Genomic DNA, 26,574 nt, shown 5'->3' on the forward strand with positions numbered 1-26,574 from the left:
GCATGGGGGCGGGCGTCCGCGACGAGAGGGGAAAAGCGCAAGGGTGGGCGAGAAGAAATAAAAGGAAAGAAAAGGAACGAGGCGGGGAGCAGGTGCGAAAAGGGACACGGCTGCGAGCCGAAATGAGGCTGGATGCATGGGCAAGTGAGAGGGACTTTACGCACGCGCGCCCTTCTCCCTCTCTCTCTCTCTCTCTTGGTCGAGCCATCAATGAGAGCCAGCTCCTTGCCCCCGCTCTCGGGCCCCTCGAGAGTCGCTTGAGTTTTTAAAGGCTTCTCACACGCCAGACCCCGCACCCTCTCCTCTCTCTCCTGCGCTGCCCGAGTTCCCCTGACCCTGCAGAACGACGGCCTCTGGCAACCTATCTTTCTCCGGGGCCTGATGAATGATTACCAGTTGATGACACCTTCCTTCTCTAAAATACTTTGATTGTCAACTAGCCATACCAGTACAAACACCCTCAGGGTTCATCCGAGTTGAGTCATATCCCGGGAGCTGGGTAGCTTTATTTCATATTACGTCAAACATCAATCAACCTTAATTTCGAGCAGAACTTCCAATTAGTAAAGTGTATCGTTCTGGCACCGAAAGTGATTTCATTTCAGTAAATTCGGAATGAAATGTTACTGGGAGGATAAAGCTTTCCAAGTTGGGTGTGCCACTCAATATAAAGGATAGTACGCCCGTGGAGATGCAAATTAGGTTCTTTAAATAGGATCAGGAGGATCAGAGTAAACTGAACATTGAATGCCCTAGTTCAGTTTTGGAAGAGTTCTTTGAGCTGTATGCACACTCGTCTCTCCCGTATCACAAATTTAAGGAGCCCCAAAAGAAAGAATGTCGTTCTTAAATTTTGATATTTTCAAGAGAAAAGATGGTTGTTTTGAAACTGGTTCCAAATAAAGCAAGGAAAAATTTAAATAAAGATGTAAATGATGATTAGTCACCGTTCTCGAAAACATACACAATAACTTAATTTTAGCCTAAGAAAGCGCGGCAAAGACTTTCATAAAGAAGCAGGTCTCGAATTTCCTATTGACAGCGATTATTAAGATCCAACAGTATTCCGTCAAATCAGGCCACGCAGATAAGACGAGAGTAAAGTTCAGCAAGAACAGATCTACCTACAAGCAGAATTCATTATCGCAGAAAAAACAAGTTTGCTGATCTTCAACGATAAAACCACGGAATCGTAATCTTATTATTGACGTTCACATTAAAAATGCATCACACAATTCACCAGAATTTTCACAATAAATGATCACCTCCAAAAAACCCCTGTGACACGCCCCGCGGAGAGTCGCAGGGTATAACCAGGGTAATCAACCCGAAGGTTGGTTTGACAGATGAGGGTAGAGCTCACCTCGTACGAAGCCCTACGGCGAGTGAAATTCAAAAATGGCAAGCGGGGGGTTGGAGGGTGAGCAAATTCCTTTCCCTGCACCGACTGCTGTTCCTCCCCAGAGAGATCTGATATTTGCAGGGTTCCTCTGACCAGCAGATAGTATCGTATATGTAGGTATTATCGTATGTAAGTATTTTAAACGCATATCCGGTAATGTATTTTATCTATTGCAAAAATTATTTCAATATTCACCCCCTGCTGCGCACCCTGGCAGGGTACCAATGTTGACGTGAATCCAAAAATAGCACACCGTTTGGGTAAAGCCTCAGGAGACCAAATTCACCGGGAATCGAACCAGGCCACTCCGGTCAATAGCCGAAATGTTCTACTTAATAATTAGGGTAGCGTAGACGTAACGTTTCCTCTACTCAACTGAGACTTCTACGACCTTGGTGTTCGGCAAGGCTTTCTCGCAGCTATGGAAGGTTACTAATCAAATCAACTAGGAAGCGCTTTCACAGACTAAAGAAATGGCCACGGGTGCTCACAACGTAAAGGCTGCGCTGTGATGCAATGAGTTCCTATGAATTCAATCCCCTGAAACACACTTAACCACCACGAATAATTCCGTTTCAAAATGAAGAAGGTTGGTAAATTAATATTCATGCACGCAGATTTATTCTTGTAATATCTAAATTTCAAAATCCTTTCTCAAATGAACAAAAATAGATTATTTTAAAATATAAATACATGAACAATGAATACCTATTAAATATAGATGATCGCCAAATTCCTAGCCAACGAAATAATCATATCTGAACGCATCCTATAAATGTCACTCACCAACTACTGCGATTGCACACAAAATGAATGTCGCAACTTTTAATAAAAAACATTAATAAAATACAACTGTGCAGACATCCCTGACATGTCAACGTAGCCCAAAAATTGCGCAAAGTATTTTAAGCAATGGACTGGCAAACCAAAATCAGATACTTGCCCTCTGTATCTAAGCACCTTTAGCGCAAAACCCGTTCATTATAGGTAGTGGTATTATCGTATGCATACACGGCCGAATTAGTGACACACTTCAGAATACAATGCATGTACACAATACCCCGCAAGCCGCAGCAAGGGCGTGTGGCGGGGGTGTTACATCACCAGCCATGCATGCACGATCCTAATCATGTTGCTACGCATATACCCTCTTCCCGAATAAATTACTGCATGGACTTTTCGAGAGGGTAGTCACAATGATATCCCAGCAATTTCCTGGCTACAATAATAGCCATATTATTTAATATTAATGTATGATATTGGGAATAATTTTTTAACATTTAATAAAAATAATATGTATACTTTTCAAAATACAAATTCATTTCGTTTCATCAAAGAAGGGGTATCATCTGATACTTTTAGTTATGACAAAATAGAAGTCCAAGGCCATCATCATAGCTCAACAACCCTCGAAGAATTAATAGATTATCTCTACTGAGCGGAGAGCAATACATCTCACAGAGTTATGTAACAACAAAATGGACTCGATACCTGGCGGACGCGAACGGGAAATAGAGATATTCGATTTCCATCAATGAATGGACAAGTACAATGACTGCAAAGATGACAAAAACAACACCTTCATACCACTAAAACGGCTTAATTCAGTTTCCTCTGATGAAGGAAAAATATGAGACAAGGAAGAGCTCGGAAAGCCTAAACACCGGATATTATTGCGGAATCGCCCTTGTACTCCTGCTTATGGTCTGCGGACAGCCCCGATAAAATTGCTAGAAGAAGGCGTTGGACAAAGATGACAGCAATGGGCGCAACGGTTGGAGGATGAAGAGTTGAGGTGAGAGCAGGAGACGACACCCCCCGGGGGCAAGGAAGGGACGTGGGAGTAGTCGGGAGGGAGCAGGAGGCGGCGGCACCTCCCGGCCCTCCTGACTCTCCAAACCCGACCCCCTCTCCTTCGGTGCCCGGCCCACTCCAATCCCCCCTCCGCGAGGAATGGGTCGATCCGGGAGGGAAAGTGGGAGGGAGAGGAGAGGGGGCGGAAGAGGACGAAGGGGAGTGGGGTTCGGATGAAAGGGGAGAAGGGCTCGAAAATGAGGAGATAGGGGAGGGTGAGGAGAGCTGCCGCAATGTTGGGGAGGGAAAACGGGTGGGATGGTTATATTGAGGGAGGGGGGATGGTTAGGAGGAAGAGGGGAAATGCGGAACCCCCACTAGGGAGGGGGAAGGTGGGACGCAAAAATAAGGGAGGGGTTGCAGAGGGGAATGAAGGAGGAGGCTATAGCTTGCAAGTGAGAAAGTGTGTGCGGGAAGGGGAGGCAGGGGTACGAAATGGGAAGGAAAGGGTACGAAAAGGGGGAGGACGGGGTACTAAGAAGAGAGGACTTGGGGGTGTCAGGAGGAGGGGGCCGCAGGCAGTTGATGGCAGGCGAGAGTGGCGGGTTTCGGGAAGGGTGGGAGAGGCTAAAGGGGAAGGAGCGAGGGTGGAACGAAAAGTAGAAGCAGTTGAGGAAGGAAGGGAGATCGGTTGGGGCTTGGTAGAAAAATGGGGGGGACGGAGGGGGAAGAGTTTGAAGTAGATGGTAGGGGGAAAACAAGAAGGGCGGATGAAGGTTGAACGGGGGGTGGAACGGTTAGGAGGAGGGGTTGTGAGGAATGGGGGACTGGGTGGTCTGGGGAGGGAGATGGTTCTGGGGGGAGGAGGGTGAACGGGTGAAGGGGAGCGACGGGGGGTTGAGAGGGGTAGGCTGCGATGCAGGGTGACGTGGGGTGCCGATGGCTAGCTGGGTGGTGGGAAGCAACGTACATCTTATGAATCGAATGTTCAGTTTCTGCAAGGGCATGGAATATACGGATAAGAAGTACTCGTAATTAAAGAGACAAAAGTAGTCTCAATATAAGTAACATTTTCCATTGGTTGAAATACAATAAAATAATTAAAATGTCATAGAAACATCTCAGTATATCATCATGAACAATTGACATTAAGTGTAATATGAATTTCGCGGGGGTTGGATCGGTGTAGGAATATGGCACGAGCATACGAAAGCAGCTACCCCACAGCTGCGACCAACGGCTACCTTCGCTACGTATCGCTAATCCCAACGGAGCACAAGCGCTGAGAATGCCAAACATTCATAAACGCGCGCACGCATAACGGTGTTCTGGCAGACGAAGGTTTGCATTGAGACCCATCTTCCAAGATCTCTCATGAAATACTGTCAGGCGTCAAATATAATAATGAAACCAGCATAGAAACGATTATGTCCTACATGGGGAACGATGAATCCTATATTTGCATCCCTTAAACCCGTCTACCACAAATGGCAAGATGAAGAAATGCGAATAACCGTCACATCAAACGGAAAAACATTAATATTTAATTCATACCGGTCATTGCAACAACTTTAGGGCAAACTGAAAAGTATCCTTACAAAAAGGATTAAATTTTAAACATTGGAAGGCAGAAATAGTAATAGCCTTACTGAGAGAAAAATTGACGTTTTAATCTTCCCATTCGCCTAACATCCTATCAGCCCTCAAAATTATATATAAGATGTAGTTTGTTCACGACTATTAAAAGTCGCCGTTACACACAAAAAAGAATTTAATGAAAAGAAAAACCTGCGATATCAAATAATTGAAATCATTGGCCAGATATAAGGAAAATATTTGATAACCACAAAAAAATCAAGAAAAAACGCCAATGGAACAAAAAATGACATTGGTGCAATTCGCTGAATCAAGTACAAACTTTCACACTTTTTCAATTCAAGGAATATTTTTATCATCAGATTTACTAGGCAGATTTCGGTTCAAGTGAAAGGAATCCAGAATCTTAAATCACTGCAATCCATTGACCAATCGTATGATATACGAGGAACACATGTTAATACTGCCATTCCGCACTAACTAAACCCTTTCTTACAGATATTGGAGAGGCTTTGGAACAATCAAAATCATTACGCAATACTCTCCTTCAAACTTAATTTTCCGGGCTTGAGTAATTGTTATTTCGATCTAATAACATTTCACCCAAAGGGAAAGGTTTCTCTCGGCAGCAATCAACGACCATCCGATCCTCTAATTAGAAAAACTACTTCTATGAATGTCGATAACACTGATAAATACTAGAACTACGTAAAATAAATCCCACGGGATGGATCTCCCAGACCAATAGTGGAGAACAGCATCCTGAGCCTGACATTCAGATTGGAGTGGACTGCTCCCAGTCATCGCAACGGCCGCGATACGAGAAAAAGAAAAGGGATGACAATCTTCAGTTGCGCTAGGTTAGGGCAAGCAGAAGGGTGGGCCAAGAGCGAGAGAAGAGAAAATAATTCTGCGTGGACAAGCCTTTGTCCAAACGTCACCCGTATCTCGCGCCCATCGAGTTTTTTTTAAAAACACCTTTTCCCGCCTCTCTCTCTACACTCCCAACTCCTACAGACGAAGAAATGGCCGAATGGAATCCGGGCCGTAGTGGCGAAATTCTTGCTAAGAATAACACAGCGTTGAGGGGGGGGGGGGAAGGCAGGCGCCCTTCGGCAGAGAGCGATGGGAGGTGGCGCTCTGACGAAGCAGAGACGGTCGTGCTCCCGCGGCTTTCCCTCTCCGAAATCACAATAAACATTTGCTGGATAGCCCGCTGGATATGTGCACACGCATGTTTCCTTGCGTTCATCATCTTATCCGACGGTCGGAACGTCCTGAGGACCCTGCATGCACCCTCCTAAGCAAATTCTTACGTATTTACCCACCATTCGGCCATAAGACCGTGTGCGTTCGCGTACTCTAGGCGCTGTTTCCCTGTGCAAACGGTAGTCATAGATACTAATGATTCGTCGGAGGTGGAATTCAAGAGCTATGGTCACACCATGTTGACACGCGGAGATTGTCCTTTACTCAACTGTCTACAATGACGCACTTAATTTGTACAGGAGCTATTATAATGAGCATTTATTATATTCAGCCTGAACAGGAATTCGGCGAGGGAGTCGGACCTTGGGTGGGGAATTGGTGTCCAAATCCGCCTGCTTGTGAGATATGACGCGACAAACCAATTACTTGGATGTCTTCGACTACATTTGACAATGGGAGTCAAAATTCTACCTTTTTCACCCCGGAGTACAGCACTTTACGTATTCCAGTCGCGGAAACTAAGTTTGGATCAGAACACTACAGAAAACATCGCCCGCCGGAATCAGAATAGGAGACCTCGTGGAGAAAATCTAGGACTATCCACGTCATTATTATTATTACTTAAAAAAATAATAAACAAAAATACGAAGACAGAAATCGAGCGCAAAAACTGCGATTCTGCAGAAAATATGGCCAAGTCATGGTAAGGCATCTCGCTGTTAATTCTGTGTTAAAACCACGGCCGTGTGAATTAATTGTGAATACGGAATCACGCTGTTTATCTGTCTTCTGTCCTTAGCGATGGAAAAATCTCATATATTAGAGCCAGCTTGAAAAATGTGAGAAACGATATGGAGAGCGAATGTTAAAAATGCTAAATATTCTAAAAGATGTCACCTAAGATTACATGACAAATTTTAAAAATCAGTTCTTAAAGAACAACTTGTGTCACTAATCGAAAGGTAAAATAGCCCTTTGCCTAAAAATTCTCTAGTGTCAATAAATTCTCTCGCTTACCCACGTCACCAAAACAGTCCGGTCACCAAAAGACATAGTGATTACACGGAAAAGTGTCGATAGACAATATTGAAGTAACAATGACTGGGTGGTTTTGAAATCAGATGGACGCGCTGCTTATTAATGCATCCAAAAAGATACTCGTCTAAGTCAAGACTTGCAAGGTGTGTTACCCCTGGTGACTGTTGTCATGCTTAAAAGTATCATCGGGTTTGTGATTTTATTCCGAGTTCATCCATTCTCTAAATACATGGCATTAAACCAAACAAAGGGGTAGAGAAACAATACGAAATGAATGATAAGTCAACTTTCGACGAGCATTTAATAAAAACTGTATTTCGACACTGGAAACGAAAATTTGATCGTAAACGAAGGAAGGTATCAAAATATTACCAGGGCTTGAATAAGGAATAAAAACGATTCCCTCGCCAGAAATCGTTGAAATCGCAATACATGTATCGCAGCCCTCAGATTATCAGTTTCTGTCCTGAAATTACGGATACTCTTTGCAACAGTTTTCCAAAAATATTATCGGGGCGAAATTGTGTTTGAAGTACCTTAATTTGCAATTGCTTTCGATCGCCCAAAACATGCTATAAATGGTGCCCTTCTATCGAGGATACGCAAATAGGAGCATTAGATTGCAACTCTCAGAAAGTTGAGGACTATGTATGGCTCACACAATTTAATCAATCAAATGCACCTCTTCTTCAAAGGTTCACCTGGACATGATTTTATCTCGTTTATAGTCATTAGAGTAAAATTCAAGCAGTGAATCCGAGTAATACATGAAGATTTCAGAAACTAAGCAATACTTCACATCATGAGGGCGTTAATCATAATGGCACACTTTCAAATTTCCTTGCTTTATAAATTTGAATCCGACTGAGACGAAATACACTCGTATTCGTATTCTGACAGGTTGAGGACATAATTACGACTCCACTGCTCCTATTAGAGGTTTCGTCGTAAGGTAACATCATCATGTGATGATACAAATAGAAACATCTAGGGTATAAGGGGTAGTTCCGTTCCCATTTTTTTCACTGTAATCAAGAAACCAAATTCTAACCCTATGGGTTCTGGGTGGGTTTATCGAAAGGCATTCCCGATTCGAACCAAGGACCCTCCCGCCATTTATCAAACGCTTTGCCAACCAAAATGTCATGCCCCGATGACACGCATAAAAGAAAGGAAGAAACTTAGCACGAAACGCGAAAGTTGTATAAGAAAAATTAAGGACGCGACCTGAAGATATCAATTACAAAATCCTTCAATCACGCTAAATAAAATCAATCCTGAAAGGAATCGTTCGATGACCTCTTCCAACTACTTTCACTCTGAAATGGATTTGCCGATGTATTCGTAAGGATTATTCATAGTTTTATCTAAGGCTATCAAACTATCAGGTAAATGAATAGAATAATTCCGGATGGCATACGACGGAAGGACTAGGAACAAATTCTGAATTAATGATAATACCCCTCTCAGGGTAAATTAGCTTACATTACTATAAATACGACACAATCTTTATTTAAAATATCCCCAAAGAATACTACTAATCAAATTTCTTACTGCGATTCGAAGTTACCATTTGGCCTAGTTTCAGGGCGTAAATACGATGAAAAAATAATTCATACCAAATTTGAAACTTGCGATGAGACAGGAAGAAGACTGGAAAACAAAAGAAATTGAGTGGATTCACCAATCAATCAACATACCCTTCTCCATTGCATTAATCAACTGTAAATCCTTGCAACCTTCAAATTTACGTCCTACCATGCGATGAATCATTAGGGCGTATATAAGGACATGTGAGAATAACAACCTCCGTTCTTGTAAATAAAGTTTTTGGATTACACTCTTCAACTGGTAGCAAAGAACTGTCAAAATGTACGAGTGACTAAAGTTAAGCGGTGAAAACCAATTCAGCAAAAAAAACTATGCCAACGAAACTAGATTAACCGTCTAAATGAAACAGGAATATTACGAAATACCGAAACAATATATACGGCATACATGAAAAGTTCAATGGCCCTCCTGGCCTCTTAGAGTGCCAAAAACTCATTCATTATAGGAATTGAATCTTTTGCTTGGAAATTTCTCAACATACAAACAATAAATGGAAACGCTTTCTCAAAAAACGATTTCTTTTCCTGTACTAGGAAAATCAATATTCTTGTACCACTATTTAACAAGTGTCCTCTCAATTCCATCTGCACAAGGTCATCTCCCACCCCTTTTCGTAACCTCATGACCATCTATCTACCTCTCGCCCAGACTCACGTCCACCCTTCTACGTCTCCCCTCTCATAGAATGCATTCAACTTCCCTCTTGGGAAAGAATAAAAGCAGCAACTAACTTCCCAAACCAACGTTGCAACATCTCCACACTCACTGCAGTCAAATACTCAACCTCCAAACCGTCTTTTGACCCCGGGGGTTGATGGGCGCTCAGATCATCCTTGGGTAATCCGTGGAAAGTTAGCGATAAGACGTGCAGGATCAAATGACATGTAATGCGGGTTGGAGACAGCATGGGGTCCAAGACACCTTAAAAAAATTCGGGCTGAGGATAGAAGAACTTCTCACAATCCAGAGCCTATTCAGGCTTCAGCTTGATTCAAGCGACGGTGAAACGGAGGGGGACAGTTGTTTTGAAAAATATTGCCTGAATTTCCTCTCTGGTAACAAAATCAAATGGGTTGAGATTTAAACCGAATAAACCCACATTCCGCTTACCCCTTTGCCAATTTCCAATATTATATTACACATCAAAACAAACAACTATACACTCTCATATTGGAAATATCATATTGGAAAATATATTGGAAAAATATAAAACAGATATACTGGAAAATAATTCGCAAGACGCGAATTCATCATACAAGCGGGAAGAACACAGGATATCAGATTGTGGTATTTAATGGAACAACCCACTACACGGAAAATAACCCACAATAAGGAGGGTTTGGAAAACCGAAAGATTGAATTAGACGTGACAGAAATGGGTTAAAATTGCCGTTGCACGAGCGTTAATACTAACAAAGTATTTAAGTATTATTGTAGGCACCTCCATAGTGACAGGAATTGAATCCGAATCATGAATAACCCCGATCACTGACCGAGTCCATTTTCTGTGGAAAATTCGAACGACTGCGATCTCCCTCCCTATACATTTTTGTTTGAATAAATGGCCACTGCCAACGGGCAATGAAGTTGCTACCCTCATATACAGGTCAAGCTACTATCACAATTTCTCTGGTTAACTGTCGCCGAATGGAAGGAATAATAAGACTACGTGTACAAATGAAGGCCACGGATGAAATACGAGAAATAATTATCCGAAGACATAAATGCAGACATCAACGAGAACACCACATAAGGAAGGTAGGATAGAAGGAGGGCGTTGCAGAACTGCAGCAATACTTCATTTACTATTGTACACGCATTTTCGTCCATACTTTGCTGCGTTATTTTACAGTGAAAATAATGTGTTTACGTATTTACACAAGCAATTACATCCCACTCATTTGCACATCGGACTATATATTTAAATTATAGCAACATCGCAACATGTAACCGTGCGGTTTTGACAAGGGATAAGGTGTCAGGGTGAAAAGAGGTAACTCGGAAATGGTTTGATGAGGGGGAATGGAGAGCAAATGGATTAGCCCCGGAAGGATGGGGCAGGAAGTAAGGGGTGGTTTGGGGTCGGGTGAAATTAAAAGGAGGGATCTTGGGTCTGCTGCACGTACCCTCGCCCATATAGGACGAAGGTGCATACAGCAGACCCAATATCGCACGAGGGTGGAGCGACCAACGGCTGACAGGAGAGGGTGATTTAGATAGCAGAATTACGGGATATGGGGTGTAGGAGAAACATCCTGGCAAAGAATGAAACGCTAACTTAAATATGATGATATAAAATACATAAATTAAAGCAAAAACAAATTAAACGCACAAAAGGTAAGTATGAACTCAGATGATTATGATAATGCGAAAACAAAAGTCTGATAGGAATTAAAGGTTTTGCTTTCACAATCAATTACAAAAGACTGAAACGAAACAGACAAGAAAGAAATGAAATACTGTTTACCACCGATCAGAGGATTTGATGAGCATCCATTTTAGAAATTATAATCAAGTCTCGTGAAGAGCTCTTATGCCCTGCTCTAGTAAAAAGGAAGGAAATATGCCATCGGGACAAATGTGAATTGCCATCCAATCCCCAAGCTAGGCGACCCTATTATGGAATGACGATAGCAGAATGTTAACTTTGATTTTAACGCAATTACTCCGGAAACCATATATCATTGGATTTCAATAATATTTAGTTGTCCATCCAAAAACATACCTTAAACGGTAGTGTCAATATTAACAATAATATTGTAACCAACAAGCCATCACTGGGGTGTGTGAAAGGTGATTTCACACCTGACATACAAAATCAAAATTGAATTCCACGTAAGTGTCAGCGACGACGAGAAATGCTAAATAATTCAAAAGTTTTCAATAATTTTTACAACCGATTTCATGCAAAACAGTAATTTAAGTTTGAAACACCTCCCTAGACATGCAATTCGAGATACTTGTAAATTGAACAAAAAAATAAGGGTTATATAAAATGAATACCGCACAATAGACAACAAAAATTCATAAATTGTCTCCTATGCGCCATCGTTTCCAATTACGACACCGTTATCGTTCGTTAGAAAAATAACTTTTTAAACCAGTCGGTTCCACGGACCGATCTTTTTCAAATGATCTCTCCGTTTGGAAATGGAAAGCATATACAAGATATTTCACTGCCCGAGTTAACTTCAACACAGTTAGGAATTCTACAAAAAGAAATACCCACGGTTATCGCTGATTACAATTGCGACAGCTATAGTTATAATTCATGTTAATATTTTCCAGGTCATAACTGAGCAAACTTGTTGATTCACTTATCAAAAGTGATTTTATATTTCGTGATTACTGAAGAAAATGAGGGCACTTTGTTTTGTCATTAACAAAAGTTTAATTTCTTTGTATTTTTGCAATCATCTTATTCCTACATTTAACATTAAATTTATTTCTAAACTTGGGAATTATTTGGAGTTGATGCAATGCATGTGCTAATTTATGCTTTCGTTATATGTACTTTTGAACGGTGCTATCCAAAGTTTTGTTAAAACATATTTTTCTTGGTTTACGGCTATTGGAGTTTTTCATTTATTCGACTTAGTCTTGACTAAAATAATCTAATCGCAAGATAACCCCTTTATCATAATAACAGACCAGATACAAATTTCATCTCGCAGGGGTGTGGAAGATTGGAAAGAATACAACTTTGACCGGGACGGAAATTAAATATCGCGCGATGTGAAATACCTTAAAATAAAACACATCATTGGGAGGAAGAAAAACGAAATTCATTCCATCGAGATACACTCCTTTTCCTCTTTTTCCACCTGTAAACCGAACCCGGATTACCTTGGCGGGACGCCAGTAGGACGGGGAAGATCCATAGAAAGGTGAGGGAGACATGAGGTTGCAGGCTGCTTATATTACTTGGTGGAGTGGGTGACACTCCGGGCCAGGGAGGTTGGCCGTTCCAGGCGGGGAGGGACGGCTGACGACTGGAGGAAAGATAATGTGTACCGGAGGGGGAAGTCCACGAGACAAAATGGCGGAATCTCGGATGTGAGCGGCTTTTACTGTGAGTTAACGTACAAGTAATCAAACAGGATCGGAGCCGAAAATCAGCCTACTAGTGCACCGAATCCTAACGCTAAGAAAGAGCGAGAGAGAAGGTAGAGGAAAAGATACCCTTCCTAGAATGGGATATGATGAAGGGTTTGAAGAAAACAGAAATCGCATACGTGAATGAAAACCATTTGGAAAAGTAAAACACTTAAAAAAGTAGACACTTAAAAATCAGTCTAGTCACAAACGACTGAACATTTATTTCCTAGGACGCGGATTAAATGGGCTGCGAAAAATGCATCTAGTTCCGCACTAGAAGAACCAGGCACGATATAAGCATCTACGATAACACAATGCAAGCCGTTACGGGGACGTGTGGCAGGAGGTGTCAAGTCAAGCAAATGTTATCTGTTCGTAAAAGGGGATTTCATAATACAATCAAGTTCTTCAAGGATTGCTGACGGGGTACTTTCAGACATACACCTACACAATACCGCATAAGCCGCTGCAAGAGCGTGTGGTGGTAGGTGGTTGGGCACAGCCAGATTTGCACTAGTTCATACTACACGATTAAACCAATCCCTGCTTTGTTTGCTAATATTACGAGGAAAATATGAGAACCTGAATAATAAATTCACCAGGCCCGTTAGGCAGGTGGGATTCAGACCCGAAGGTCGGGGGTTTGAGTTCAGGTTCCCAGTTGACTCTGTTCAACTTGACGTACCCCAGAACAATACAGGAGTGGCCGATCTGGCAGAATCCGAGGCGAAAACCTAATTTGTCCAGAAAGTAAAAGGAAATCCCTCTGTGCCGGGGTCTCTTCATCTTATTTATTCCGGTGGATCTTCCTATACACTTCGGGGTGGGGTGGGGGGGGGGAAGCATAATACTTCCTGCACATCTTAAGTTCTATCACATAAACTGTACCAACTTTAAAATCCCGTTTTAAAATTGCTCATGCTCGTTCTCTTCGTCTTGGGAGACTTCCACAAACAGCCTTCCGAGTAACACCGTCATAGATTATCTTTTCGTAGCAAAACTTGATGAATCGACCTCACCTTCCAAGCAATTTACCTCATTACCAATTTAAAACTTTCTCCGATAGACCCTAAATGTTTAGCGTATATTCCAAGAGAGTCTTCACAAATGCAAAGCAACAAATTCTTTTTATTTAATTTTCCATTATCTTTCCCCAAGGCTTCATTAATCAACATAAACTTCTTTAAGAAAGACGCGTTTATCTTTCCAATGTTTGCATCCATCATATGTTGGATGCAAGAGTAACACCCAAATTCTTGAATTATTCCCAGTCACCGCATTTTATTCCGTATATTATGATTAATGTTTCCCATTTCTTTTTCCCCAAAATATCATCATGGCATTTTTTAATTCAAATCACCAATAAAATCCCAAATTGTGTCTAACTTGCTGTACAGCAGCAAGCAATAAACTGAAATTACTCTTACCCTATATAATGCCGTGTCCTAGGAATATAATTAAGACGGAGCCTTAGATCTTTACTTTCGAGATATTTACTCTCGTAGCAAAAGCGTGATCCCGCAATCGGGTACGCTGCCCTCCAAAAAAGTGTGCGAGGTAAAAAACCCTAACTTTATTGGAGAACAAACGTAAATTGAAAGACGAATTGCAGCTGGAGATCATCCCTTCCCACCTAAAGAGTGTTCACAGCCGGCCACCATTTGCTGGACGGAAATAAAAAAATACTAAGAGAAAGAGTAGGAAGCTAAGAATTGATTTTTTAAACCGCAAACAATTGCCATCTTCCATTCACAGCGGGATTACGAAGTGGCCGCGGAGGCGTGACCGCAGGTCGCGGGACACAGAAACTGCTCTTCATTCTCTCGGTCGGGAGGGAATTTCCCAGGCAGTGTTTGTTTGTAAACAACGAGCGGAAGAAGGAAGGGGAGACAGGGCGATTCTCGCAACACGTCCACCAGAGAGAGAGAGAGAAAATGGGAGGCGTCCGCGGTCGCGTTTCCATGGAGACCTCGCCCACGCACACGCCGCTCGGCGCGTAGTTGGGTTAACAGCGACGACGGTGTAGGGGCAGGGGATGATGCATTCCTACGAGCGCACTGTTAAAATCCCTAGGGTGGAGAGCCGCGGAGGGAGAGAGTTAGTGACAGAGAGGAATGGGGGAAATGACGTCCTCACGCAGGCGAAGAAAACAATAATGCGTGCGGAGAGTAGTGGTGTTCACTCGCAGTCACACGTGGGGCTCATTGTGTGACTGATTGGGAGGGAGTTGGAAGGGCATATATAGTAGATGGATTGGTGCTCTAAGCTCTTGCCATGCACCCTAACTTTTGAACACCACGACTGCAGCGCACGACACTTCTGCCAAGGCCATACGATGGAGTTTTCTGTGCCGAATATTGAATATTGGTTAAAACCGAAAATCCATAAGTAAAAACAATTGAAACCGTTCGGTTACTCACCTGACCTCGGGGAGGAATTTCGCAACATATTTTCACCCCCACATTTAATATACTATGCAGACTGACAGAGAGCCCATTAACTACATTCAGCCACGTGATAAATAATTCTCTAATCTTTGAAATTTTTCATGCGGAAATAGAGGATACTCTGGGCAATGTTGGGCAATTTTCAGTAGAAATATGATTTTGCATTCGCAGTTACTTTATTAACTGGAGTATCCTGCCCAATTTCTTCATGCCCAATGCTTCACCCCATTACTCATTAATGCAAAATAATTACCAGCTAAATATAAAAAAAACATGAATTCGACTAGACACCGAGGTCCTTTGACACCATAGCTGCGCACTACAATGGCCACGATACCACTCCGACGATACATCCAATGCAATACATCTGATCCAGGTACACAACTAATTGACGGTAGACAAGGGCCCCACTCAAACTGGAAAAGGGGAATATTTTGGATGCTGCATTAATAGAAAACTATATTTACTACTTTTCCCTAATACTTAACCTCAGCACACTCCCGGTACAGCACACCAAATGGTATTTTCCACAAGAAAAGTGCGGAAGATACTACCGGGCGATCACAACACTGGGTCGAGCAGGGGAAGACCGGGGAGACGGGGTCCAAGGAAAGAAAAATGAAAATGTTGGGAACGATGAGTCGGCGGCGGAGGCTTTGAAAATACTGATGAGCATCCTGGGGAGAAGCAAGAGGGCGAGCGCGGACGGAAGGAGAAACGAGGGGGTGGTGCTCGCCCGAGTTACGAGAGCCTCCGCGTCGAAAAGTCGTGACACTAGGGACGGGGAGGAAGGATAAGAAAAAGAGTTGCGGGGACTCGAGAAAGAGCGGAGCGGAAAGAACCGACGAGAGCGGAGACGGCCGAAGTTCTGGTGGCTACATTTCCGACGCATGATACGCGAAAATTCCCACTGACCTACTCCTCTCCTCCACAAACTCTAAAAAGAGGGGGGAAGGTAAGGAAAACACCCAGAGAGGAAGAAAATGCACCGAAAGAAATTCCTTTTTTCCGGGGTGGGAGGCGTGGTCGCCTCGTCTCCCCCTCTGCCTCCCGGCTTTGCCGCCCCATCCCTCAGGCGATCTCCCCTTGTGCCGCTTAATCGAGAATGCGTATCAGGCATACGGCGAATGCTCGCGTGACGGAAGTACGAACTAAAAGAAAGAACCGACCGAACGTGAGGTAGTAGTGCGACTGAAAAGAATGGGATCAATCGCTCCGATTGTCACCACCTTCGCAAAAAGATCCTTCATTACGATTCTGCAGAGGGCGACCCAGCAAAGTAGGAATTTATTTTTTCATGAAAATAAATTTTTCACAACACAGCATAACGTCACCGATACTACAAATGTGAGCGGGCAAGCCTTTTGAACAAAGAATTTCATGTAGTCGGGGACTTGGGGCAAAAAGGAACATCAGTGAGATAACTCCGAGACACTGGAGATGCATAACATAAGTCGATCTCAATAATATTACGCCAATTATAAAAACACCACATCCCTAAAGCTATACCATCAATTAAAAATATCGAATTCCTGAAATCAATTGTAGGTCGGTGCCATCATGAAATGTACCATCGGATCGTAAATCCAGAAGGTGGATGGGCAGCGAAACGGTAACTTGCCTAATGGGATAGGAGAAAGTGCAATTTGACCGAATCTGACCTCAACCAAATCATATGGAAGTCCAGCCGAATAGTCATCATGGTTAACAAAACATCAAAAATGAAGAATTATATACAGTATTCCTTTACTTGGAGGGTCCAATTGGAATCAACCATTTGTAACAAATTTTTCCCAAATGCGAAGAATCCAAATTTTTTTAATTCTATTCGATATGGCTTCCATTCCCTCAGTACTTTGCGAATGTAATGTATGGTGCTGGCATTAGAGTATTCTTATACGTAGATATTAATCTGTGACTACACTTGAGAGAAACTAGTTAAAAATCATAATCACGCAAATATGGATATTTCTACGGCAACATGAAAGGATATGACGATTCAATGTACTCTGGTTATGAAAATACCTACATATATCACCTGCCACTGCAGGGCAGGAAAAAGGGGTATCTAGATACTGCGGGGATATTGCAAGGAATAGGCAAACCATGAAAACAATTTTGACCAGAAAACTTTACTCATTGAAACGTATAATTGGTTGCAAGGCGTTTCATAACGAATAACAATGCATAAATACGCTGCTATTAACTATTCCTCGAATTTTAAAAGTGAAATTTGATTCGAAACGTAAGTGCGGTTACAGATCAGATGAGAACTATACCGCTTTTAAAATAAAAAATAAATTGAATGTTGAGCTCGATCACCTTTCCTCAATTGAATTCCAAACCAACGACTTTTCAAGTCATTACAATTGTGAACGTAAGCCATCGTTCAGTAAATAAACTAAAATGCTCATCCGGTGATTAAATATTTTTCCTCGAACTCCCAACTAATTTCATTAGTTTCCAACTTGGTAAAGGTCACAACTCTTCTAATCCGAATATCATCTATTAATCTCTCCTCATCCATACATTGATTGATAGCAGGCTCAAAAACAGAAAGCGCAAAATTAAGGTTTTTGGCTTGTTCCTTGAAATAATCGGGCGAGGTCTGACGCTGAATAATATCCCAGAGAATTCTGAAATAATTATCTCGCTTTCCTATTGCGATTCCTTGCCTTAAAATTTTCAATAGTGTTATAAGCGTTTAGTAAAGATGGTGACAGTTCAAATTCGCAACAGGATACTTACGACGCTTTTTTTCTTTCCCTCAACATAAAGTCACTGCGCAAAATAAGCCTATGCCTAATGCATTTTACCCCTGAAAATAGTCTCCAGAGCTTAAAGGCCCATGTACACCCGCAAATGAGAAAATTTATCTAAATCTAACAAAAAAGATGAGCAACATTAAGCAATTAACAGAAAGTAGTAGTCTCTTTAAACTACACATTAGTACGAATTCTGCAGTTAGCATGGTGGAAAATGATTGATACTTCGTGTCAATCAAATAAAAATGCCATTGTCCTATAAGTTCCATATGGATATCAGACCATTTGCAGAATAATATATCACCTAACCCAACGCTTGACAGTACGAAAAAACAAAAAAGGTATTCATAAAGGATATTTGTACAGTATGTTGACATACATACGGTACAAGTTGCCCTCTATAAAAATGACGCTTACGATCTTCTCGCAGCAATATTGGACAATTCTGATTTTTTCTGAACCTTTCCATTCGTCCTTCATTCAAGTTTTCTCCCATAGAATCCTATTCCATAAGAATGCAAGACATATTTCACATTCACATCGTAAATATTACTCTTCCGCTAAAACTCTATCCCCAGAATTACTGAGAAGTTTATCCCACTCTCCACCATCAAGGGAACTAAAAAGTTCCCTAGTAATCGTTCCAGTATCACTAATTACGACACTGAGCTTTACAAGAGATCTTGGAAGTTACGATCAATCATGCATCGAAAAAAACCTTATCTACATATATGCAATACCCCACAAGCCGCCGTGAGGGTGCAGGACATCAGACATACTTGCAGAAATATTAGTCCATATTTACTCATGCATGTTACCCCATACACAACTCTCACGCACATCAATGCCTGTATACAACATGCTCATAATGTTACCCTGGACCAATTCATCAAAATTCTAGTATCCAGGTTCGGTGTTACGTTTGCGTATCGTCCGAGCGTGGAGCGAGTATCTGAATCTCTGCCTGTGACGGCGTCCATCTTTATTTTATCCCGATGGTCGAATCTACGAATATAATTTGAGACCACAATTATACCTGCTGTGCCACAAGATAACTCTGGTGCTGGCCTTTCTGAAATAGTCAAAAGTCTTGCCTTCTCTCTTCTAAAATCAAGTGGGTCCTCCATAATACCTTAACTCACTGACGGTAACAAGTTTTAACAACCTAGCGGATTTTCTCGGAACAGTATACACCTTTGATTAAAGTTTTCTTTCATGGATGCCAGATACTTGCCGCGTATTCTAACTAAACCGAAGTACCATATCTCTCTTATTTTACCGTTATACTTCCCAACAATCTGCCAAGTGAAACCTGGCTGCTTTAAGACTAAATTGAAATTTCTTCTGATGTGTCTACTACATGAAAGATTGTCAGCGTAAGTAAGTAAGTATTGGACCTGTTCTAAGAAATTTGATCCGCTTTCATATATGTTGTAATTGACATATTCTTTTACTTTTCTCTTATTCAAAAACTTCAGTGCTGTAAATTTTCTGATACTGAGTTCTAACCCCCATTTTGTACATAACACCGTAATCTCGTATAAATCGTAAGAGAATAGCACGCAATCTGACGATATCATTATTTTTCTGTAAATCACTGTTTCGCCAGCAAATAATCTAAGGTTGCCGCAAACATGAGATGTTATGTCGTTAATATACATCAGAAAGAGTAGGGGCCCTATTACATTTCCTTGCGGCACACCTGAAGTTGTCTCATTCTAAAGAACTCAACCCATGGAAGACTACCTTTTCCTTACGCAGAAAAGCGGATTTAAGAAGTATCTCATCCAGCGCTGGACTTCCTCGCTAACATCACAATATATTCATTTGCTTATTAATTGATTCCTCGCGAGGGACATAGGTGAGGGCTTTCTGCAAATCTAAAACAGCGTTCACCTTGGCAATGCTTTCCCCGATTTCAGAATGTCATAAACATATCATACATTCATACTTCTGAACCATCTACTCAAGCTTTCTATAGGGATGAAGAAATATTCCTAATTTCACTCATATTTTTTTCGGGCAAGACCAGCATAGTTATCAAGACAATCAATAGAAAAATTTTTGCTCAATTAGTCTGGAGAGTATTGTTCCCTTCTCTTGAGCGTAGAGTTGGAAGTTCAAGCCCGACCTTGCATATAGCCGTTCTTCCATGGTTTTGACCTTGGGGAACTCGTTAAAGGCCAAATACTGATTTTTCCAAAATTCCAGATGACAATGTCACCAGACATCAGACAAACCAGAGATACCCAACCGATTAAATAAAAAAATTCAAATGTGGGCGGCCTTGAGGAACCTCCATACTGCACACCCATCTCTTTTGGAAATGACTCCCTCACAAACTGGCGACTTTACACGAGTTTACGACGTGGATGCTTACTTTCAGAGGGAAAAAGGTTGTCGGGTTTAGTGAATGCTAAATTATTAATTTTGTGACAATACTCTTATGCTTGCCTCGCTCAACGAGTGTAATAATGAAAACAGACAAAATAAAATAGCGTCTTTAGGTAAAAGAATTAACCTCAATGCCTAAGTCAATGAAAGACGCTTGTTTCCAAGGGCCATCAAGTTTGCCAGATTCAAATAAATTTGAAAGATTTTAAGAAAACAAAATTATATCTACAAAAATCTAGCCAAATAAAACAATGCATGAATACATACTGAAAATAGAAATCACAGAACAAGAAAGATTCAACAAAAACCATAAATCTATGTTTGATAGATAGCTGGCAGACAAACCCGCGTAAGAAGTTTAATATGGGCCGGCTGTAAGCTTAGTTATACATAAATGCAATCAAGATTCAATTAAGGAGCCGTTTGATAAGTATAATTGAATAAACACGCAACCGCAGAGATTATTCAAGTCAGTTTGACTGAACTGCTCTTAGACGAACGGTAGCAGGCGAGTTCATGACCGCTCAACAATTATTCATATCTCTGGTAGAAACGTAAAATTATGATGGGTAAGATTTAAAACAGCGGAGGAAGACAGAAGGCCAAGAAGTGGATTCTACCCGCAAGCAATTATGGGCGAGTGGAAGATAAGGTTGTAAGCGCTCGGCAGTGTTTAGGGATCAGTAATAAGCAAAAGTAGATAGTATGAGTCGGGGACCTGGCAAGAGAAAAATTCTGCGCAGATAATCATCCGCAGTCGTAAATAAGGTGGAAGGAAATACATCACAGGGTTACAGAGCACTATTAATCGAAGAACAACAAAATGGGGATAGACAAAACGGACCGAATGCAGATTTGGGGAGGTCATGGATGGAAAAGGGATGACGCTAGGCATGGAGAAGAGACACGGGATAAGGTTGGGCGAAATGAATTGCATGAAATGGATGAAGGGGGTCGGAGTGCAGTAGCCATGAAACATGTGGGCGAGCGGAATAGGGGAGACGGATGTCTTAATTATTGTGAAAGATTGGATAAAGAAGTTAAGGCAATAGGAAATAGTGGAAAGTGATCATGGAGCCGATCGTCTCTTCCCGCCCGAAAGAGGAATATAAGGGCGTAAGCCTACAAGAGAATAGCGAAATAAAAGTGATGTTTTTCTGCTACCAGAAAGTAACTTAGGTTTTATGCTTGGCAAAGTGCTGTTTTAAGGCGGTGGGAATGACAAAGAACCATGTGGAGAACTTAAGAGGTTGATAGATGCAAAAAATATCACAATAATATAAATATATATATAAATATATATATATATATATATATATATATATATATATATATATATATATATATATATATATATATATATATAAAATCACACATTGTCACGCTAAACTGGACGACACAATGTTATTGGAAATGAGTTCATCAGCCCGTTTTTCTATGCTGAACGTCATATAGCGAAAAGAGTCGCCACACATAATTTAGGAAGAATTACTTGAGATGCCGTAGTAAGCAGCGAATTTACTTATCTATTATAATATATGTTTGAGAACATCATCAATACAAATCACTATCTTTCCCAAGCACGTGAGACTTTCAGAGAGCACGCGTGGCTGACTGATATCGGGCTTGCATTCACGTCTCGACGCAGTCTCCCACCCCGCCAGCGTACCGCGAAGATATGATTCTGTTCACGGTTAGTCACGGAGCGTTGTATTCCTATAGAACGACCATCAACAGCCCCTCTCGGACAAACAAAAATTTGTGGTTATAAACCGGAAAACATGCGTAAGAAAACGCTACCCCACGGACTGCATACCTGAAAGAAACCGTGAATGATATTAATAGTAGCGAATGGCACTTACCAAAAGTATTTTTTTTCTATTTGTTGACCTCAACCGGTGTAGCAGATATCACTCCCACGCCCTTCCCCTCAGTCTCCTCTTCCCTTTCTCCTCCTGTACTGGCGCTCGAAGAAACCCTCCTCCTTCCTCTCTGATATCCACTCTCCTCCCTTCGACGCTGTGCGCGCTCCCCCTCCTGACGAAATGACGGTCACCAGATTTCAGTGCAGCAGATCTTATGAAGTTACGCGGCATCATGGTAGGTAGCAGCACAATGCAAGTAATAAGGGCTCGAGTTTTTAGGAACTTCGATGGTGCTGACATGTGCAGACTCGGTAAATTATTTCATGGTGAGGTGGCGTTGAAGTTCGCAATGGTAGTTAGCAACACGTGAAATATTCAATTCTGAAATATTTGAAACGCGTTCAAAACTGAAATCACGGAAATGAACATTTTCCTTGATACAAGAACTGTCCCGAAAGTAGTAGAACTTATTTTCTCCGGAATAAACGGACGAATGGGCGGTGATTTCTCTGGAAGGCGGTGGCCATCGCCTCCCAGCCTTTGTGGAGCGAGGATTGTCCGTTTGCGAAACCTCTATAACGTGACCTCGTTAAACTCCGTCAAGTACCAGTTAGGAAGTCTTTGATATATATTAATTTCTTTCAATTCAAAATGCCTATGATCGTGAATATTGACATTAATACCATCCGTGTATAATTTGCCATAATTATTTATCAAGTCTAAGACCCTACCATTACTTTAAACGCGGCTGCAATGCCACAAGTTATTAGTGATGGGTATGTGTACAAGACACATATACCATGGAAGTACGTTAGGAACTCGAGTGCTCGGGGTGGTAGCCAAGAATCTCTATTTATTCATTGCTCGGAAACATCCAAATGAAAATAATTTTGAGTGGTGATTTTCGAAGCTACTGAATTTATTAAAGATAGTTATTAATTCTGTAAATTATGTCATGTACGATACTGGAAACTTAATATCACATAGCGGAAATTCATTTTCATTGTGGCTAAAAATGTCAAAAAGACGATAAACACGATGTTTCCATAACTCCCGTAATAGTTTCTAAAAATGAATTTCAAAATAGAAATAGGATGCTTCGCATGCATACCATTCTCAGAAAATAACTTTTATGCACGGGGCAAATTAATCTGGAGAACATCAGCATGAAAGAAAACTGCACACTTTTTGGAAATGCTAACACTTAAAACAAATTAAAATTCAACTTGGTCCGGCAAGACGGTCAATTTATTTCGTCGTTCAAAATACTGTGACTAGCTTATACTCCATCTTTCTGGAATGAACGATCAAACTTTTATGCCTTATTTAGAAAATTCACTAAAAGATTGCACTGTTTTACCACTGCATGAATTAAAAGTCCTGGAACACAGACGAGCAATGAAGCAACTTTATAACTTAAAATCAAGCAACAAATGGAAAACCTTTTTAGACAACCATGAGAATCACGAGAAAGTACTTATACCTACTCCACGGTTAGTTATATGTGATGTTAGTCGATTAACAATGTTAATGTTTAGATAAAAGCTCTACAATTCATCCTAGTATTTACTCTGTTTTGTAGTGGTTACCATTTCCACAACAGCTGCTTGCATTTCATTCAGCCGAAAAAGCAACCAAATCCAAAAATGAAGTGTAAAACTGGACCTTGCCTGGACAACACCGCTCTAAGTCTTACGCCAACAGATTTAATTTCCTTTCGTCAGAAGTTAAGGAAAACTGAACAACGGGAAACGAAATCGTTGAAGTCATGACTGAAATACATAGACATATATCTAGGTACATGTACATCCGAAGCAACAAAAGCTGGCTGTAAAATTCACTCCCGAAAATGGATGAAGCAGATTCAACTGTCTCACATTAAAACAAGTTAAAATTCGCTCTTCAAATGATACAGCACGCCTTCATGGGGAAATTTTTGAAACTATCCATTACTAATCTGACCTAATTTAAACAGCTGTAAGTAGCACCAAATCGTGTAAACTTGAGAAAAATCACGCAAAACAATAAATAGACGACAGAATGTTTACCCCATTGTCAAAGAATGATATTATTTTGCGACAATTGGATTTTTATAATCTTACTGAATGTAGTAGCATTCAAATTAATTAGCATAGGCAGGCAGATGTGCATTGGTTTTCATCAGCTTATAGGCAATTTGGTCGAATAAGGATTCAAGCAAATGATCAGTTAAGAAATGTGTAGGAAGCTGCCCGCGGAAGTTTGTGGAAAATTCAACCTGTTATGACTGGAAAAGTTTTAGCGCTAGAAATTTAAATACAATTGTTTAATTTTTTAAATAATATGATTAAAATTGAAAAATGTTCATGTTATTATGAAAAATAATGTTTTACAGACATTTTTCAATAATCCTGCATTTCTCAGTCAAATAGCCTGGCAATTTTCACCCTAAATTTAGCAAATACACATGGCACTCAAAGGGTTAAGTAGATCTATCATTTCCCTTGAGTTTACCTAGGGGTTTTTTCTACGCAGGAAAAACATGAGTAAAACCCAGTTGAGCTCTCATAATAGGGTAGTAAAGGTACCGGAAAATGAGGGTCATGTTGGTGCAGGTAGAGTGAAATCTATTTTCTTTCAGGAGACTTTAATCAGAGTCAGCTGGGTCAAACAAAGTGAGTAAACCCATGCATCTATGGGAGAAGGCAGAATTTGAGTCCAACTCCAAACTGGATTATAGGTAGGAGCTGGTAAGGGCACTCCATCAATTGTACCATGAAGGACTCTTTTTCACTTAACTTGCACTGTTCTCCGAATCCCTATAGAATATTAGTATTGCTTAGATATCTGTAATCCTTTGCTCATAATTACAACCTATTTGATGTACACAATCATTTTCTCATTGATAATAGTTACCTACTGACCAAAATACTGGTATTTGCTTATATTTTTCACATGTGAAGGTCTTGGGATTATCTTCTATCAATTAAAGCTCAATCACATATTTCAAGCCAAGATATCTCTCCTGGATATCCATCAATGCCGGTAGACAACCCATGTGAGAAGGAAAAACAACTTCTCCATCTGCTCTGCCATTATATCAATTTGATTGCTTGATAGAACAACTCCTAAGCAAGATATTTGCTCAATCCTGGGAGATGTCATTTAATGCAATCTGATGACAGCTGCTAGGCCTTATAAAGTTACTAGGTTTTTGTTTGCATTTTATAATGAATGGTCTGGTGAAGGGTTGAATGAGTTAAGAGATATTTTTTTTCTTCAAAACCAAGAATTGCATCAAGGATTCAATGCACAACTTGAGACAACTGCCATGAACACACTGACACCAGATCACATTCTATCCCAAATGGTGAGTCCGTTCTGGACTTCAACCATCTGATCTGACCAACCACAGATCTCACTAAAAATCATGATGAATATGGGTTGAATTGGGGGTTGGTGAGATCAAGGATGTAGACAGAGCATGAATGAAGTAGTCTCTCATCAATATAGTTCCATGGGTAATACATCAGCTGACCCTAGGTCATAAGTACATCTCATTTCTGGGCTGGATGTTATGCTGTCTCACAATGGATAGTAATGTGCTATCAATGTCCACTTTGATTGCTGATTCTCAAACCTATAGTCTAATTAGGCATGGTGTGGCACATCACTCAAAGTCAAGGGTGGCAAAAATGTCCAATTTCAAAAGTGATTCCTTATCTTATAAAACATTTATTATTTTATAACAACATGAATCAACACTCGAACTTTTCATGAGTTTTTTAAAACGTTTTAAGCAAAATGCAATGCATTTATATACATTTACAAAAATTAATTTCTTCCTCATACAAATTAACGTCATCTATTTTTCTGAATTAAAGAATGGTTTCAGTGTGTCTTTAACAATATAATTTAAATTCTTTAAAAAGTTTCAAATATGCTATAAAATGCTTCCTTCCTCTACCAGTCTATAGTAATCAATATTTTATTTATCTAGCCTTAGTCCAAAAACAGCACTTTTTGGCCTTTTACATCGGACTATTGATAGTGGTTAACAATGGACACCCCTCAACTACAAACCCCCAAGAAGACAGAATTTTTTTCCGAAAACATCCTAATATCCAAAAAAATAATGAGACAGCAGGGATCAGATAATACATTGAAATACAAGGGCCTAATAAGAAAATAAAATACTAAAAATAGATACATTGATGTTGAAATCCCTAAGTTGGGTTTAATTCACAGAACTTGTTTGGTTGTCCTAGCTACATAGGAAAGGAAGTCAGAATGATAGTGTGACAGCCTACTTATCTATGGGAACCTATTTCATGTACCATATGCAATTGCCCAAACTTCCAGTCTGAAGTCAATCA

General features: G+C 40.7%; 1 protein-coding gene across 2 annotated transcripts in view; it reads right to left on the reverse strand.

Moving 5' to 3' along the window:
• chn (zinc finger transcriptional factor charlatan) overlaps nt 1-22,360 on the reverse strand; it is an 85,258-nt gene extending 62,898 nt beyond the window's left edge. For both annotated transcript variants that reach the window (XM_071588553.1, XM_071588554.1), the window contains exon 1: nt 22,217-22,360. The gene's annotated coding sequence lies outside the window, so the exon portion shown is untranslated. The remainder of the gene's footprint in view (nt 1-22,216) is intronic.
• Between the last annotated feature and the right edge of the window lie 4,214 nt (nt 22,361-26,574).

This window comes from Hetaerina americana, unplaced genomic scaffold (assembly GCF_022747635.1).
Source record: "Hetaerina americana unplaced genomic scaffold, ioHetAmer1.1.p SCAF_3, whole genome shotgun sequence".
NCBI lineage: Eukaryota > Metazoa > Arthropoda > Insecta > Odonata > Calopterygidae > Hetaerina > Hetaerina americana.